Here is a 5,253-nt window from a genome sequence, read left to right on the forward strand (position 1 = left end):
CTCTACCTTCATCTCTCTCTCTCTCATATATATCCCTGATATATATCCAGAACAAAAACATGTTCAAGCATTCCCTTTCTGCGTGGTAGTGTTCTGTGGCTAGCAAAAATCATTTCCTCGCTAAGCTCACGATTATGGCAAAATAGTTGCCGGGAACCGCAGACGACACTCGTCGCTAGTTTTGGCAAAACGGCCGATACAATCTTTTTTTCGCATTTCCCCGCTCGCTGTCAAGGACAAGGGGGTTCGCTTCAACCAGCAAAACATGGCCGCCGACGCCTGTTTACTGAGCAGTCATGCCTGTCGCCATCTCACTGGCTGGCGTCACGGGCGATAATATCAGGCACAAAGGGGCACACCAACCGGCAGCATTATCCCCAAATACTCGAGCCTCGCGTAAATACATAGAGTGTAAACGCTGTCGCCATGTTATCGTAGTAAGACCGCCCCCCCCCCCCTCCCCCAACGGGGGACTGCAGTACGCGACGGCGTACTAACACAACGGCGACGATATCGACATCGCGGGCTCCGAATTTTCCCATAGTTCTACTCCACGGGCATTTCTCGAAACGCTTGATATTGTGTACGCCCGCCTGGAAGGATTTCAGGCGCGTAGTTAAGATAAGGCGGTTCTCCGCGGCAAAAGAAAGCAATTTCACAAAAGCTTAAAAGCGGCGGCGACGCGTGTGCGGTGAACGCTTGTAGTTTTGGTGTAGACAGGGTGTGTGTGTTCTCGTTGTTGACACCAGCCGGCGATAAGGCACTGCAGGCGGTAGCTCAGTACAGCAAGGGCTAATCCGAGTGACCATCAACGTAACCCCACCGCCAACCCCTCGCGAACCGGTCGCCGACATGGCTCAGGCTGTGTCATGAACCACGTGGTAGAAGCTCGGGTGCTTTCATATCAGCGCGTGGAGGGACGACAGTGCGATTCCGGAAAGTCTTTTTCGAAGGCCGCTGACCACAATTTTTTGTCTGGAGACTTTCCCTCTTTCTTCCTTTGACGTGGATCAAGCTTTGCCGACAGCCTCAGTTGTGACCTCTCTTTTCAAATGTACGTTTGCAGTGAGTGAGCTCCTCAGCCTCGGACTTGTCACTTGTGCACCCAGTAGTTCTTTCACTTGGCAATTATATGACATCAGTTGGGGTTTAATTTCTAATATTTATGTATACATTATGAAGACGTCCTGGAGCTCCGAACGAGTGTTTTGTGCAGATTACTTTTGCAAACACAAAAAGACTATACCAAAGCAGCGGAATTTTCGAAGTGTTGGCGAGTTGGACCTAAACTCGTTGAAGCAAATTCTTCCGCCTGACTGTTCCACCAAAGTGAGTGCGACGGACTACCTGTGCTACCATTGCTTCATGCACATCACTAAGGAGATCTCGATGCGAAGCTCAGAGCAGTGCCCTGACATATTTGTGCCAGCTGAAGAAGCAATTGAAGATCTAAATCGCAGCATACTACCTACAGATGTGTCGCCGCTGAGACGACCAAGCGTCGTAAGAAGTCGGGACAGGCCTGCCTATGTCAAGAGAAAGCAGACAGAACTGGAGCAGGTTGCTGTCAAGAATATACGCTCAAGGCTACGTATTGCGTACGACAGGGACGCACCATCGGGGTCGTCCGAACCAACATGCTCCACATGCACTGAGTGGGTGGACAACTTTCGGCAGGCCTTTGAAACCGCCACCTCTCTCCGGGAACGTTGTCAACTGCTTACACTCCTGCCGTCAACACTGACGAAGAATGAGGTTCAAAAGATGATTCCACAGGCCTCAATGTACCTCATCAGTAAATCCCGAAAACTCAAGGAAAAGCATGGCGTGTGGTATGAGCCGGATCCTTACACGAGGTGCAAGGTGAGCCCTGAGAACCTGTCTGCTGCCCTAGAGTACTTCACGAAAGACGAGCTACAATGTTCGCGCCAAAGTCCCAACCAGAAGGACGTCATCTCTGTCATGCTCAACGGAGAGAAAACGTTCGTGCCAAAGCGCTTCATGACACGCTCAATACGAGAGGCCTTCCGTATATACAAAGACAAGCATCCCGATTCCGGCGTTGGGCTAACGAAATTTTATTCGTTGCGCCCTAGATGGGTCCAGTGTATTCCACACCAGGAAGTGTGCGTTTGTGTGCGCTGCGCCAATTATTATCTTTGTATTGCCGCTCTAGAGAACGTTACAGGCTCAACATTCAACACTGGTGAAATGAACTCGGCATTTCTGTGCGACCCAGCAACAGAACTGTGCCTTCAAGGAGACTGTGATCACTGCCCAAAAGGCCAGTTTCTTACACTCCAGGAACTTGATATCCCGGAGGATGAAGAGATTGTGCTTGCAACATGGGAGTCCGGCGACCTTGTGAAAAAAGCTTTGGAACCTGAGACTTTCCTAAAAGTCATCCAAGTGACGGTTGGAAGTTGGTTACTTCACAACCATATCCGGCAAACGCAAGGTAAAGCGATCTACGATGAAAAACAGTGCATGCAACGCGGGAGCATTGTCTTTCATTTTGACTTTGCTGAAAACTGGACCATCGTGCTTCCTGACGAAGTGCAAGCATATCACTGAAAAAAAAACAAGTTTCGATATTTACATGTGTAGTGACGACAAGAAAATCTACAAACAGTTTTGCCATCATCAGTGAGGACCTGTGTCACGACGCCGCTCACGCTTGCTTGGCTCTAGAAAAAGTGAAGGAGTGGGTTGAAGACAACGTTGCGGTATACTCGTACGTGACGTACGTAAGTGACGGCGCCGCCAGTCATTTCAAGAATCGCTACCAGCTTCACCAATTTGCAAAGGACGATTGCCCACAAGCCCAGTGGTTATTTTCTGCATCTGGACATGGGAAAAATGCATGTGACGGAGTTGGCGGACTCGTGAAGCACCAGGCCACGCTGAACAACCTGAGAGAACGTTCAGTAAGCGCAATTCAGACAGCCAGGACAATGGTGAGCGTTCTATCAAAGAAACTGAAAGGCGTGCATCTTGTATATCTGGACGAAAATGAGGTTGTTCGGTATCGTGAACAAAAAAAAAAAAGAAGAGTGGCTGACGGTGCGCGCCTTCCCTGGCACTCAGTCTTGGCACGCGTGGCGGCTCAGCAAGTCATCAACAGAAGGGACCTGTGACGTATATGTAGCACGGACAGTCGGATCTGCTTGGAAGCAACTTTATTAAATGGGTACAGCGAGGAAAACCTTAGCGTAAAGTGCCGAATTCGATTTCCCAAGGACTGCTCATTTTGAATGCAGGGACATCTTATTTATCACATTTTTCTTCACGGGGTATTTAACCTACTGTTTTTGTTGGTGGTTACTAATAATTTTTATCTGATCACTATAAAAAAATCCCAAAATGTTATCCTCGAGCAGGATAAAATATATCGGCTTGCCACGATTCATTCATACACCGAGAGCATCGAAGCTGCTCCAGTTAGGCACTATGGCATCCGTCACCTGAAATTGTTTGTAATCGTAAATACACAGCCAACCTAAATATCTTACTATTATATCTTTGTTTTTGTGTGTGGAAGTAAAGTTATTTATTTTACTCTAGATGTAAAATATACCGGAAGGTACAACTTCACACTGCATCATCTTTTCTCAAATCATTAGTCTCTAATATGATACCACTTTGTACGCTTATGTAAAATGCTGTATGTAGTTTCTCCTCCCTTTTACTGTGTGACCGATCGCTCTTTTTACCAATGACCTCATCTGAATAAATGTATATAAAAGATTTGTGCAAGTTTCATGAAACTGGAACTCAGAGTCACTTCTTGCATAGGACACTGCTAAGTGTAGGCTTTGAAAAAGGACCCTACTTTGGGGAGTTGTTTCTTCTTTCACAGTGCAATGATGCAACATGTTTTTAATAGAAATGAATGCCGAAATAGAGTATAACAGGGTACCCAAATTTAAAAAAAAATCGAAGGTGGTGTTTTTTTTTATTCGCATTGGAAGTTTTCTTTGTTTGATTTTTTTCCCATGTTTGCCTAAATATATTGTAACTATTGTGTCACTCAGATACCTTATTTATTTTTTCAATAATAGCCATATATTAGTAAAATAATGTCTGCAAGTTATGTAATAATGATTAAATTATTTCATGAGATACAGATTTCCAAAGTTTGCCATTTGTCGTTCGAGCAGGCATGTTTGGCAATTTTTAGAAAACTAAATAAATTTTTAATAAATATTATTACTTTATATTACAAGCAAGTTGTACCCATAGTTTGTTTGTAAAAACTTTTAAAATTCTCCTAATTTTATTGTTTCAATTATTCACTTTCAAACTTGCCCCCTCCATCAGTGCGCGTTATTGCAACTGTCCACCTCTCCCAGCCTTACGATTTTTCTTGTCTCCAAATTTTTTTTCTGGTCAAAACTAAGTGTGGATTCGTTTATACCAGACACTAGACAATGTCATATAAAAACATCAGTTGATTTAAAAATGTCGACCAGCCACCCTTTGGTCGATCTTATCTGAAATCACCCAGGTATTTATACGATGAACAAGCAGTTACTGGGATGCTAGAAATGTGGCAAGAGGAGGATAGAACATGTGAACTGCAGAAAAAAGATAGCGATTTACATTTATTATAGTTTAAAGCCATTCGCCATTCATGACACCACTGAATTATAAGTTGGAGATCGTTCTGCAAGATTAGTTGTTCGTGGCGTGAATGAATCGGACTATAGATGGCACAGTCATCGGCGAACAAACGTACTGCAGAAGATATGCCATGGTGGAGGTCATTAATGTAGATTAAAAAAAGGGGCCCAAGAACGAGGGGAGTATTCCCTGGAGAAGGGGAACAAGAGGGACAAAGGACAAACATAGATCTCCAAACACAGCTAGGTGACTGGTGAGCGACCGAAAAAATCCGCCTGGTCCGGGTATCGAACCCGGGACCTCTCCATTACAAGTGGAGCGCTCTACCAACTGAGCTAACCAGGGGTTAGGCGTCAGTAGAGCGAACGGGTTTTATCAGCTACTAGCAGTCGAACACCAACAAGGGTGAAGCTTGCAATTTAAGGTTATAATTATAATGCAATTAAATGCAAAGGTGCTCGCTCACCAGTCACCTAGCTGTGTTTGGAGATTTATGTTTGTCCTTTGTCCCTCTTGCTCCCCTTCTCCAGGGATTATTCTCGTCATTCTTGTCCAGCTCGCTTGCACCTTTGCATTTAATTGCATTATAATTATGGCCCAAGAAGGGTTCTCTGGGGAACGGTTCTCTGA

The 5,253-nt window shown here is 45.0% G+C and overlaps 1 non-coding gene across 1 annotated transcript; it reads right to left on the reverse strand.

The window, feature by feature from the left end:
* Window positions 1-4,895: 4,895 nt before the first annotated feature.
* Trnat-ugu lies at window positions 4,896-4,968 on the reverse strand. The gene has a single exon. It is a non-coding gene; the product is annotated as a tRNA-Thr (tRNA).
* Window positions 4,969-5,253: the final 285 nt, after the last annotated feature.

The sequence above is a fragment of the Ixodes scapularis genome, unplaced genomic scaffold (genome assembly GCF_016920785.2).
Source record: "Ixodes scapularis isolate PalLabHiFi unplaced genomic scaffold, ASM1692078v2 PGA_scaffold47__10_contigs__length_4178495, whole genome shotgun sequence".
Classification (NCBI taxonomy): Eukaryota; Metazoa; Arthropoda; class Arachnida; order Ixodida; family Ixodidae; genus Ixodes; species Ixodes scapularis.